The sequence below is a fragment of the Canis lupus genome, chromosome 4 (genome assembly GCF_048164855.1).
Source record: "Canis lupus baileyi chromosome 4, mCanLup2.hap1, whole genome shotgun sequence".
NCBI classification, from domain to species: Eukaryota; Metazoa; Chordata; class Mammalia; order Carnivora; family Canidae; genus Canis; species Canis lupus.
In genome coordinates, this window is record NC_132841.1 from 40,722,642 (window position 1) to 40,736,422 (window position 13,781).

Genomic DNA, 13,781 nt, shown 5'->3' on the forward strand with positions numbered 1-13,781 from the left:
CTCCAAAATCCAAATCTGTATCCAAGGAATTATCAAAGGGCCACAGGTCTTTTTTGTTTGTTTTACTTTATTTTAAAATAATATCAGACTTAAAGGTGCAAAAATGGTAGGAAGAAGTTTTGTATATCCTTCATTCAGGTTTCCTCAAATGTTACATTTTATCACATCTGCTTTGATAATCTTAATTTATATATTTACAAATGTGTAAATACTTATATCTTGAACCATCTGATTAAGTTGCAGATAGGAAACCTTTTTACCCCAAATGCTTAAGTGTGTATTTCCTTTTTTCTTTTTTTTAAGATTTTTTATTTATTCATTTGAGAGAGACAGAACAAGAGCACAAGCAGTGGGGAGAACCAGAAAGAGAGGGAGAAGCAGACTCTCTGCTAAGTAGGGAGCCTGACACGGGGCACAGTCCCAGGAACTGGGAATCCTGACCTGAGCCGAAGGCAGATGCTTAACCAACTGAGCCACTCAGGCGCCCCCCTTAAGTGTATTTCAGAAGAGCAAGGACATTCTTTTATATAACCACAATACAGTTACCAAAATCAGGGCATTAATATTGATATAATGCTAATACTTGCTCTGTTGATTTTACTCAGTTTCATCATTGTCTTCACTGATATTCAAAGAAAATCTCCCAGGATCGTGCATTTAGTTGTCATATCTCTTTAGTCCATTTTAATCTGGAGCAATTCTGGAGATGTTTTAATGACCTTGTTATTTTGAAATGTACAGGCCAGTTATTTTGCAGAGAGTTTATTATTTGAATTTGTCTGATGTTTCTTTATGCTTGAATTCCTCATGATTGTATAGTTCAGGCTAGAATACCGCAGAGATTGTGTCCTTCTCAGTGCATAATGTCAGGAGTCACATAATGTCTGTTTTTCCATTATTGGTGATGTTAATTTTGATCACTTATGGTGCCGGCCATGTTTTTTCATGTAACTTTTTCCCTGGGCAAATAAGTATCTAGTAAGAGGATTGAGTTTATGTAAATATTTTGTTTCTTATCAAACAGGTACTAGCTTTATCCATTGATAATCCCTTTTTTAAGGTTTTATTTATTTATTCATGAGAAACAGAGAGAGAGAGAGAGAGAGAAAGAGGCAGAGACACAGGCAGAGGAGAAGCAGGCTCCATGCAGGGAGCCTGACGTGGGACTCGATCCTGGCTCTCCAGGATCATGCCCTGGGCCAAAGGTGGTGCTAAACTGCTGAGCACCCAAGCTGCCCTATCCATTGATAATTCTTGCCTCAAATAATTTTTGGTGGTTGTCAAATGGTGATTTTTTAAAATTTCATGACTTTTATGATTATTAATAATTATATGTATTTTTAAAGATATTATTTATTTGAGCAGGGGCAGAAGGAGAAGCAGACTCCACTGGTGAGCAGAGAGCCTGATGGGGGCTCAATCCCAGGACACTGGGATCATCACCTGAGGTGAAGGCGGGTGCTTAACAAAATGAGCCACCCAGCTGCTCCAATAATTTCATAATTATTAAATTTAATGTAAGAAAACCCTTTTGTCTTCCACATTCATTTACTTAGAGTTAGTATGGACTTCACTTTTCTGTTTTATTCCGAGCTATATTCTTTTACTGTTATTTATTTTGATGCTTAAATTGTGCCATATTGGCCAGTGGGAGCTCCTCCAAGCTGGCCACTGTGTTCTTTTGACATGCCTTCATTAGTTGTTGAGCACTTCTTTGTTTTCTGGCATAACAAGATATTTCAGGCTCATCTTGTATTTTTACTTGTCAGAGCCCTGAAATCAGCTAGGGATCCCTGGTTCCTTTCAGTGGAGAATGATATTTGGAAGCCAGGATCTACATTCCAGGTGTATTTGGTGCTATTGGAGTGTCACTGCCTCTAGGTTGTCTCAGTGAAAAGAGCTAGGATAGATACAGATACATAGATATATAGTTAAAGATACAGATTCTAGCATGTATAGGATATATATACAATGTATAGGGCATATGCATATCCTATGTATATATTAAGGGGGAAATATAGATAGATATAGACATGTGTCTGTCTCTTTATGTATAAAACATATATCTCTTTATGTATTAAAAACAATGAGTTCTGGACACCTGGGTGGCTCAGTGGTGAGCATCTGACGCCTTTGGCTCAGGGCATGATTCCAGGGTCCTGGGATCAAGTCCTGAATCCGGCTCCTGACATGGAGCCTGCTTCTCCCTCTACCTATGTATCTGCCTCTCTCTCTGTGTGTCTCTTATGAATGAATAAATAAAATCTTTAACAACAACAATAGTGAGTTCATAGTGATATCTGGCATTCTCCTGCCTATATTTATAATTGTCTCTCTGTGAAAAAACTTGACTCTCAGTTTCCACAATATATTTACTTATTTACTCAGTCTGAGAATACATATGATGTAGTTCTGGAATTGTTAATTCATTTTATTGTGAAAAGCAAAGCTACCAACTGGAGCTGTTTACAATTTTTTGTCTTTAGCTTAAGGGTAAAATCACTAACAAAATTCTGAAGTTTAGATTAGGTATACAGCCTTTAATATAATTAAGCTGATTACTTGAAATACAGTTAGATTCATCTGTTTCTTTTTGTGTTCCATTTGTAGTTTTCCTCCTTCTTTGTTGATTTTATTTAGAGTATGTGTAATATTAACATAGTTTTAAAAGTTAGATTGGACAAAAAGATATACTCAGGGAAGCATTACCTTTCCCATTTTTAGCTCTTACCCATCCTCCCCGCCCCCCCTTTAATATTTATTCATTCATGAGAGACAGAGAGGGAGGCAGAGACATATGGAGAAGCAGGCTCCCCAAGGAGCAGGGAGCCTGATGTGGAAATTAATCCCAAGACCCCAGGATCATGACCCAAGCAGAAGGCAGACACTTAACCGACTGAGCCACCCAGGTGCTGCCCCCTCCCCCCATTATTTCTTTTCTTGTTTCCGCCCACCCTGGTAAGTAACCAGTATTATTGGTTTCTGGTTTATCCTTCTGTTTCTTTTTGTATAAATGAACTATTACATATTTGGTTTCTTTCTTCCTTTTCTTTCCTTTTTCTTTCTCGTTTTTCTTTTTTCATTATAGGACTTCTTTTGAATAGTGAAAATTTGGTTCTCCCAACAGGGGTATTATACCTACCCTTCAGTGTATTTCTTGTCTTTTTTTTTTTCCCCCAATATTTCTTGTCCTTAAGATGACTCATCAACTTCACCAGCTCAGTATAGAGCTATGTAAATACATAGTGATTAAATGTAACTAGTTTTACATTTGACATTTTATATACAGTATTACTACTTTATAAATTATACCAGCATGCATACTGGTATATATGCTCTCAGATTTGGAATATCTCATAAAACTCGTTTGAAGTGAGATTAGTTTCTTTCCATTGTATGTAGTGCCTTTCTACATCAATGCAGATATTGCATAAATACAGATATTTAATGTTTTTATATATTCTTTTAAGTAGTTCAAACATGTCTGAACTAAATAAAAAGTTTTGAGTTCCCAAAGAATAGATACTGTGTGTGTGTGAGAGAGAGAAAGAGAGAGAGAGATTGCAGCTCACAGGTACTTAGAATGTACATTTTTGTTATTGAATCCTTTTTTTAAAAAAATATTTTTATAAGTTATTTATTTGACAGAGGGAGAAAGTAAGCACAAGCAGGGGGAGCAGCAAAGGAGAGGGAGAAGCTGGCTTCCCACAGAGTAGGGAGCCTGACCTGGGGCTTAATCCTAGGATGCTGGAATCACAACCTGAGGACCTGAGTCGAAGGCAGACTCCACTGACTGAGCCACACAGGAGCCGCTAGTTATTGCATGTTACTGCTATAGGATCTCTCTCCCTCTCTGCTCTGTTTAAACAAGAATAAGAGTTTAATTCTTTCTTTGGCTTTCAGTGTTTCTTCATTGAGTGTGATATTAACTGTGGGTTTTTTATTTTTACTTTTTAAGGTTTTAATTTTTTTTTTTTAAATTTATTTATGATAGTCACAGAGAGAGAGAGAGAGAGGCAGAGACACAGGCAGAGGGAGAAGCAGGCTCCATGCACCGGGAGCCCGATGTGGGATTCGATCCCGGGTCTCCAGGATCGCGCCCTGGGCCAAAGGCAGGCACCAAACCACTGCGCCACCCAGGGATCCCGTACTTTTTAAGATTTTATTTATTTATTCATGAGAGACACAGAGAGAGAGAGAGGCAGAGACACAGGCGGAGGGAGAAGCAGGCTCCATGTGGGGAGTCTGACGTGGGACTCAATCCCGGGTCTCCAGGATCACGCCTTGGGCACGCTAAACCGCTGAGCCACCCGGGCTGCCCTGTGGGGTTTTTTATGAAGACCCTTTACCATTTTGTGGAAGTGCCCTAATCTTCCTAGCTTTATGAGGGCTTTTATCATGAAAGAATATTAAGTTTTATCTAGTGCTTTTTTTTTTTTAATTTGTGTTCTTTATTTTTTAAGAGTTTATTTATTCATGAGAGACACACAGAGAGAGAGAAAGAGAGAGAGGCAGAGACACAGGCAGAGGGAGAAGCAGGCTCCATGGAGGGAGCCCGACGTGGGACTCGATCCCCGGTCTCCAGGATCACGCCCTGGACCCAAGGCGGCGCTAAACCGCTGAGCCACCCGGGCTGCCCTTTTTTTTTTTTTTTTTTTGCATTCATAGAGATGATCGCATGTTTTTTCTTCCTTAATTCTATTAACATGGCATATTAATTCCATTGATTTTCTTATATTGAACCAGTCTTGCATTACTGGGACAAAGTCCACTTGGTCATGGTATTATATTCTGTTTATTATGCTGTTGAATTTGGTTTGCTAGTATTATGTTGAGAATTTTTGTATATCTTCTTATAGGATCTTGGTCTAATGTTTTCTTTCCGGGGAGGTGGCGGTTGTTTGTAGTCATCTTTGTCTGGCTTTGGTTAGGGTAATGCTAGCCTCATAGAATGAGTTAGGAAGTATTCTCTACTCTTCTATTTTTTTGGAAGCATTTGAAAATGATTGGTGTTAATTCCTTAAATGTTTAGTAGAATTCACCAGCGACGTCATCCTGTTCTGGGCTTTTCTTCCTGGGGAGGTCTTTGATTATTGATTCAATCTCTTGTTATAGGTCTGTTGTTGTTCTTCCTCTTCCTCCTTCTCCTTCAATTTGTTTTCAGTAATCTCTACTCCCAGCGTGGAACTCAGACTCCTAACCCTAAGATCAAGAGTCGTATACTCCACTGACTGAGCCAGCCAGGCGCCCCTCTTTCTTCTTAAGTCAATTTTGATCATTTGTTTCTCAGTACTTGTCCATTTCATCTAGATCATTTAATTTGCTGGTGTACAACTAATTGTTCACAGTATTCTAGTTTTATAATCCTTTTTTATTTCTGTAAGGTCAGTAATACAATAATTGCACTTTTCTGATTTTTGTTATTTATGGCTTCTCTTATTCTTAATTGAGCTAAAAGTTTGACAATTTTGTTGATCTTTTCAAAGGACTAACTTTTGGCTTTATTGACTGTTTATCTCAGCTCTAATCTTTATTATTACCTTCCTTCTGCTAGCTTTGGGTTTACTTTGCTCATTTTTTTAGTTCCTTAAGGTGTATAGTTAGGTTATTGAGTTCTTTCCCTCTGAGCATTGCTTTTCTATATCCCATAAGTTTTTGTATTTTGTGTTTCTGCTTTCATTTGTCTTTTCTCATTTCCTTGTGATTTTTTTATTTGATCCATCGGATATGAAGGTATTGTTTAATTTCCATATATTTGTGACTTTTCCAGTTTTCCTTCTTCATTCCGTTATGGTCAGAGAATATAGATTGTATGATTTGAGTCTTACTTTCATTGAGACTTGTTTTGTTACCTAACTTATTAGTCTATCCTGGAGAATTCCCATGTGCACTTAAGAAGACTATGTGTTTTGCTCTTGTTGGGTGGAATGTTCTATATATCTGTTAGATTTAGTTGAATTATAGTATTATTCAAGTCATCTGTTTCTTTATTGATGTTTTGTCTAGATAGTCTATCCATCATTGAAAATGGAGATCATGATTTCTAACAATGGTAGAATTTTCTCTCCAGTTCTGTCAGTATTTCCTTCATATGTTCTGGGACTCTGTTAAGGGCATATATGTTTATAAGTGCTATATCTAACTAATTAATTGATCTATTATAAAATATCCTTCTATGTCTCTAATAAAAATGTGTTATATAGTCTATTTTCTCTAACCACTCCAGCTCTCTTTTGGTGACTACTTGCACAGTATATCTTTTTCCATTTTTTGCCTTCAACTTAAGTGTGTTTTTCAATCTAAAGTGTCTCTTATGGGGTGCCTGGGTGACTCAGTGGTTGAGCATTTGCCTTTGCCTTAGGTCATGATCCTGGGGTCCTCAATGAATCCTGTATCAGGCTCCCTATAGGCAATCTGCTTGCTTCTCCCTCTGCCTGTGTCTCTGCCTCTGTCTCTCACGAATAAGTAAATAAAATCTTTTAAAAAATAAAACTAAAATATTCCTTATAGACAGCATATAGTTCAATGATGGTTTTTTTGTCCGTTCTGTAAATTTCAACATTATTTTTAAGATTCAAAAAAAACTTATTTTAAGTAATCTGTATACCCAATGTGGGGCAAACCTATACCCCCAAGATCAAGAGTTGCATACTCTATTGACTGAGCCAACCAGGTGCCCCTATAAATTTCAACATTTTCTTAAAATGCTTAATATTTATGTTTCATGTAATTACTAGTAAGATAGTATTTATACCTGCCATTTTGCTGGGTTTTTTGCTACATATCTTATTCCTTTTTTTCTTCTATCCCTCTATTCATGCTTTAGTTTGTTTTTTTTAAACATTTTTTTTTAATTTATTTATTTATTCATGCTTTAGTTTGTATTAGATATTTTCTAGCGTATCATTTTAATTCCCTTGTAATTTCTTTTACCATATATTTGTGAGTCATTTTCCTAGTGGTTGCTCTGGAGATTATAATGAACGTCTTAATTTATAACAGTCTAGTTAAAATTGAAACCAGTCTAATGTCAATAACATATCAAAACTTTTATATAGTCTCTTCCACTTCCTCTTCATGTTGTTATTGACATATAAATAACATCTTTATACATTGTATGTACATAAAAACAGATTTATAATTATTGTTTTATACAATTTTTTAAATTTATTTTTTATTTTTTTTATTTATGATAGAGAGAGAGAGAGAGGCAGAGACACAGGCAGAGGGAGAAGCAGGCTCCATGCACCAGGAGCCCGACGTGGGACTTGATCCCGGGTCTCCAGGATCGCGCCCTGGACCAAAGGCAGGCGCCAAACCGCTGCGCCACCCAGGGATCCCTATACAATTTTTTAAAGATTTTATTTATTCATTCCTGACGGACAGAGAGAGAGAGGCAAAGGGAAAAGTAGGCTCTCCACAGGGAGCCCAATGTGGGACTGGAGCCCGATGTGGGATTCTGTGGGACTTGATCCGGATCCTGGAATCACACCCTAAGTCAAAGGCAGACACTCAACTGCCTCAATGGCCAGAGCCACCCAGGCATCCCTCCGATTGTCTTTTAAATCAAAAGACAGGATGGGCGCCTGGCTGGCTCAGTTGGTTAAGCATCTGACTCTTGATCTTAGCTCAGATCTTGACCTCAGGATTGTGAGTTCAAGCCACATATTGCCCTCCATGGAGGGTGTGGGGCCTACGTTAAAAAAAAAAAAATCAAGTAGGAAACGATTTACATATTTGCTGGCTTTTTTTTTTTTTTTTGGCTTTTTTTTTTTAAGATTTTATTTATTCATGAGAGACATGTCTGTGTAGAGAGAGAGAGAGAGAGAGAGGCAGAGAAGCAGGTTCCATGCAGAGAGCCCGATGCAGGACTTGATCCCGGGTCTCCAGGATCAGGCCCTGGGCTGAAGGCGGCGCTAAACTGCTGAGCCACCTGGGCTGCCCTATTTGCTGGCTTTTATATTGACCTGTGTGCATTTATATATGTAAGTACATAAATGCAAATTACATATTTACACATATAAATTTGCCTTTGCTGATGTTTTTCATTTCTTCATGTATGTTCAGGTTACTGGTGAGTATGCTTTTATTTCAGCCTGAAGGACTTCTTATAGTATATTTTGCAGAGCTAGCCTGCTAGCAAAAAATCCTCTTAGCTTTTGTTTATCTGGGAATGTTTTACTTGTTCCTTAATTTTCAAAATACACTTTTTCCTGGATATAGAATTCTTAATCGACTTTTCATTATTTTGAATTTGCCATCTCACTGCCTTCTATCCTCCATGCCTTCTGATGAGAAATCAGTTGTTGAACTTCTGAGGATGTCTTATATGTGATGAGTCCCTTTATTGTTCTTTCAAGATCTCTATGTTTGGCTTTTGACAGTTTAAAGATGTCTGATGTGTCTAGGTAGGGATTTCAGAATTTGTTACTGTACTTGCTATGTAGTTCGACGTTTTGCATTATGTATAAGAAGTTTTGCACCACCTTTATTTCCAGTACTCCTTTCACCTTTTTCTCTCCCTTCTAGGACTCACATTATGTGTACATATTGGTAATCTTAATAGTCACCCCATTTGTCCAGGTCTCTTGACAAGGCTTTGTTCATTTTCCTTCGTTTTTTTAATGTTCCTCAGACTAGATCATCTCAACGGGCCTATCTTCATGTTCACTGACTGCTGCCTGCTCAGATCTGCTGCTGAGGCTCTCTGGTGAATTTTTTATTTGTTATTGCACTTTTCAACTCCATGATTGATTGATTGATTGATAACAGACAGAGAGAGAAGAGAGGCAGAGACACAGGCAGAGGGAGAAGCAGGCTCCATGCAGGGAGCCCGACGTGGGACTCGATTCCGAGTCTTTGGGATCACACCCCGGGCTGAAGGCGGCACTAACCGCTGGGCCACTGGGGCTGCCCAACTCCGTGATTTAAACATAGTTTCTATCTCTATCTCGTGAGTGGTGAAGGGAACAAAATGGGTAACGAGAAGGAAGTAGGAGATACAGGCTTCCAGTTATGGAATGAGTAAGTCATGGAATAAAAGGCACAGCATAGGGAATATGGTCAATGATATTATAATCAGGTTGTGTGGTGACAGATAGCAGCTACACTTGGGGTGAGCAGAGCATAACAAATAGAGATGTTGAATCACTATGTTGTACACCTGAAAATAATGTAACATTGTGTGTCACTTATGCTTATATTTAAAAAATAATACTTTCTATCTCTTTATTAAGACTTGGTTCTCAGGGTTGCCAAACTGACTCAGTAGAGCATATGACCCTTGATCTTGGGGTTGTGAGTTCAAGCCTCACATTGAGTATGAAGCCTAATTTTATAAAAACAACAACGAAGACTTAGTTCTCATTTGTTTAGTTCTTTATACATGGTTTCCTTTAGTTCTTTGAACATATTTAAGATAGCTAGCTGACTTAAACTCTAGTAAGTCCAATGTCTGGATTTTCTCAGTGACAGTTTCTATTATCTGCTTTTTTTTCTCCTTGTATGTGGGCCATACTTCCTTTGCATATCTCATAATTTTTTGGTTAAAAACTGAATATTTAAGATAATGACCCCTTCAAGTCAGATTCTTCTCCTTCAGTGTTTGTTTTTGTTGTTGCTTTTTGGTTTTGTTTTTTCACTGACTGTATTGAACTAATTCTATAACGTTTGTATTCTTTATTAGATGTGGCTTTTTTTTTTTTTTTTTTTTTAAGATTTCACTTATTTATTCATGAGAGACACAGAGGCAGTGGGAGAAGCAAGCTCCCTGTGGGGGAGCCTGATGTGGGACTCAATCCCAGGATCCCAGGATCAACAACCTGAGCCAAAGGCAGACACTCAACCCCTGAGCCACTCAGGTGCCCCCACGTGCGGCTTCTGAAGTCTCTGCTTAGTTAGCTTAGTGGTGAGCTAATAATTGGATATATTTCTTTAAAAATGCAAAACCAGTAACTCTCCTAATTCTTTAGTGCAAGACTATGTTCATATTTGGAGCTCACCTTTAAAACTGAGGTAGTTTATTGCTGTGCCTTAACTCTTACTTCCTGCTTATACAGTCGCAGTATCAGTTAGAAGTGAGACTTTAGTACATTCTTGGTCTTTCCTGGACGTATACACAGTCCTGTATATCCACAGTCCTATGCATGTGCAGCCTTTTAGTTTTCCAGAAGTATGTCACTTTTTCTGGACATCTCATTCCCAGGCTTTGATTAGCCTTTCTTGCTTACCCCAAATGTTTCACTACTTCTTACAGGTGCAGTGTTAAACAATTTCTGCTTATTGTTTTTGACAAATGCCCCCAGGAAAAGGCTGTTCATTATGGGAAAGCTGTAAGTTAGGTCAAATAAAGACAAGCTCCATGAGCAGTATTTCCCAGAGAACTTCTACATAGGCCAAAAAAATGACAGTTTATTTTGCGAATGAGGCTTTTAAAGAGCTTCCACCCTGTTCTGATCCCTCCCGTGGCTGTGGTGCTGGTGACTTCTTTTCTTCTTCTTCTTCTTCTTCTTCTTTTTTTTTTTTTTTTTGTAAGATTTTGTTTCTTTATCCATGAGAGACACAGAGAGAGAGGCAGAGACATAGAGCGAGGGAGAAACAGGCTCCCTGTGGGGAGCCTGATGCGAGGCGAGGGACTCCATCCCAGGACCACACCCTGAGCCTAGGCCCAAACCACCTAGGCCTCCCTGTTATCAATTTCTAATTTAATTCCATTTTTTTTAATTTTTATTTATTTATGATAGTCACAGAGAGAGAGAGAGAGAGAGGCAGAGACACAGGCAGAGGGAGAAGCAGGCTCCATGCACTGGGAGCCCGATGTGGGATTCGATCCCGGGTCTCCAGGATCGCGCCCTAGGCCGAAGGCAGGCGCCAAACCGCTGCGCCACCTAGGGATCCCTTTAATTCCATTTTGATTATAGAGCTTATTTTGTGTCATTTCCATTCTCTTAAGTTTTATATTGTCTATCTTGGTGTGAATGGTATATATACCCTTGATATGAATATATATTCTTTTTTTTTTAAGATTTTATTTATTCACAAGAGATACACACACACACACACACACACACACACACAGAGGCAGAGAACACAGGCAGAGGGAGGAGAAGCAGCCTCCATGCAGGGAGCCTGATGTAGGACTTGATCCCAGGACCCCAGGATCATGCCCTGAGCCAAAGGCAGACGCTCAACCATTGAGCCACCCAGGCATCCCTGAATATATATTCTTTCCTTGTAGTGTGGAATGTCCTATCAGTGTCATTTATGTCAGGTTGATTGATAATATTCTTGCTGTCTTCTGTATTCTTGCTGACTTTGTGTCTTATTCTTTCAGTTGCTGATTTTTTTTTTTAAGATTTTTTTTATTCATTCATGAGAGAGACAGAGAGAGAGAGGCAGAGACATAGGCAGAGGGAGAGATGCAAGCTTCATGTAGGGAGCCCGATGTGGAACTTGATCTCAGGACTCCGGGATTACGCCCTGGGGCGAAGGCAGGTGCTAAACCACTGAGCCACCCAGGGATCTCCCCTCTTTCAGTTGCTGATTAGAGAATGTTGAGGTAGCCAAGTATAATTGTGGAATGGTCTTTAGTTAATCAGTTTTTGCTTCATATACTTTGAAGTCCTATTGTTAGTTGCGTACACTTCTTCTTGGTGAATGGATTGTTTTTCATTTAGTGTTCTTTTTATTTTTATTTTTTTATTTTTAAAAGTTGTATTTATTTATTCATGAGAGACAGAGAGAGGCAGAGCCACAGGCAGCGGGGGAAGCAGACTCCATGCAGGGAGCCTGGTGTGGGACTCAATCCCAAGACTCCAGGATCACACGCTGGGCTGAAGGCAGAAGCTTAACCACTGAGCCACCCAGGCGTCCCTATTTAGTGTTCTTTTTAGTTACTGTTGCTTATTTATTAACTCCTTGTTCAAAATAATCTCTAGCCCATGCATGGCTAAGTAATTTAATAATGTTAGATGCTTTGTTGCTTTTGCTTTGACCTTTTGAGTTTTCTAGCTTTCCCTTCAATTGTTGTATTTTGTGTTGTAGATGGTCCAGGCTGTTTTCAGTGCTCAAGGATAGGCACTAGAATCTGAGCATGAGAATATATGAGAGGATTAGGCAAAAAACAAAAAAAAAAGAGAGAGGATTAGGCATGTGCCATACATTTATAAATAGAACTCTGAAACTGGGAGTTTGAGTAGCACAGATTTAGCTTCTGAATTATGTGCTTGGTATCGTAAGCTTACGGTTCCCTGATTCTTTATTATAATCAAACATGGGTGACTTCAACAATTTTATAAACATAATGTTGAGCATCTAGAAGTGATGAGATAGCAAGGTCAGAACTGAAGTGCCTTATTATATTCAAATCTTTTAAAAAATATTTATTTAAAAAAATAAAAATAAAATGTATTTATTTGAAAGAGAGAGTGACTGCACAAGTGCAAGGAGGGGGAAGGACAGGAGGAAACAGACTCCCCCACTGAGTGTGGAGCCCTGTGCAGGGCTAGATCCCAGAACCCTGAGATCATGACCTGAGGCAAAGTCAGACTCTTAACCCACTGAGGAACCCAGGTGTCTCTATTGTATTCGAATCTTAACTGCTTCTCAGTGTTTGGGGTTTTTTCCCCCCAAAAAAATTATTGTAAAAATGTTCAGACGTAAAATAGTATAATAAACACTCATCATGTACTCCCCTTGTAGATTTAGTTAGCATTTTTCTATATTTACATGTTTGTCTTAAGTATTTATTTATTTATTTATTTATTTATTTATTTATTTACTTATTTATTTGACAGAGAAAACATGTGCACAAGCAGGAGAGGGGGCAGAAGGCAAGGGAGAGAATCTCAAGCAGACTCCACGCTGAGGGCCAAGCCCCACTCAGGGCTCAGTCTCACAACCCTAAGGCCATGACCTGACCCAAAACCAAGAGTCAGATGCTTAAGCCTCTGAGCCACCCAGGTGCCCCAACACACTTTCCCTTTTAACATCTGAACTATTTGAAAGTTGTAAACATCATGACACTTCTAAAAACTTCAGCATGCCTTTCCTTCATTAATAAGACTATTTTCCTACATCTCTATGATGCTATTATATACCTAAGAATATTAAAAGTAGTTTCTTAATGATATCTGTTATTTAGTCTTTTTCAGATTTATCCAGCTATTCCAAAATGTCTTCTGTAACTTTTTTCAAATCAGGTTCTGATCACAGTTCACATTTTGTCTCATTTGTTGTAGACTACTAGTTCTCAACTGGGAAGTCTTGCCTTCCAGTGGATAATTGGCCGTGTCTAAAGCCACTTTAATTTTCTCCTTTCTCCTTTCTCCTTTCTCCTTTCTCCTTTATCCTATAGAAGTATAGTATATTTTCTATAAATAAGTTCAGATTTGAAGTTTAACTAGATTCAGTTAAACATTCTGGATAAGAATACTGTGTCTTTGTTTTTTATACTTCATATTGCAGTGCATCAAGAGCTTGAATCTGGCTATTTCATTCAATAATGAGTGTTAGATACCTACAATGTAATTTTTCCTTAGTAACTAGCAATATACGGGGTGATTCTCTGACAGCTTGTATGTCCTGTTACCCATGATGTTTTAGTATATCTATTGCTGATCCTTTCCCTAATCAATTATGGGGTTGTAAAGAATGATTGTTTTATTTATTTATTTTTAAAGATTTTATTTATTTATTCATGAGAGGTACACAGAGAGAGAGAGAGAGAGGCACAGACACAGGCAGAGGGAGAAGCAGGCTCCATGTAGGGAGCCTGACATGAG

General features: G+C 38.4%; 1 protein-coding gene across 6 annotated transcripts in view; it reads left to right on the forward strand.

Moving 5' to 3' along the window:
• Positions 1-13,781, forward strand: part of UBTD2 (ubiquitin domain containing 2) — a 71,507-nt gene that overhangs the window by 27,161 nt on the left and 30,565 nt on the right. The window contains exon 2 of one of the 6 annotated variants that reach the window (XM_072824166.1): positions 8,636-8,710. The exons of the other annotated variants lie outside the window; for them this stretch is intronic. The gene's annotated coding sequence lies outside the window, so the exon portion shown is untranslated. The remainder of the gene's footprint in view (positions 1-8,635; positions 8,711-13,781) is intronic. 6 annotated transcript variants of the gene reach the window in all.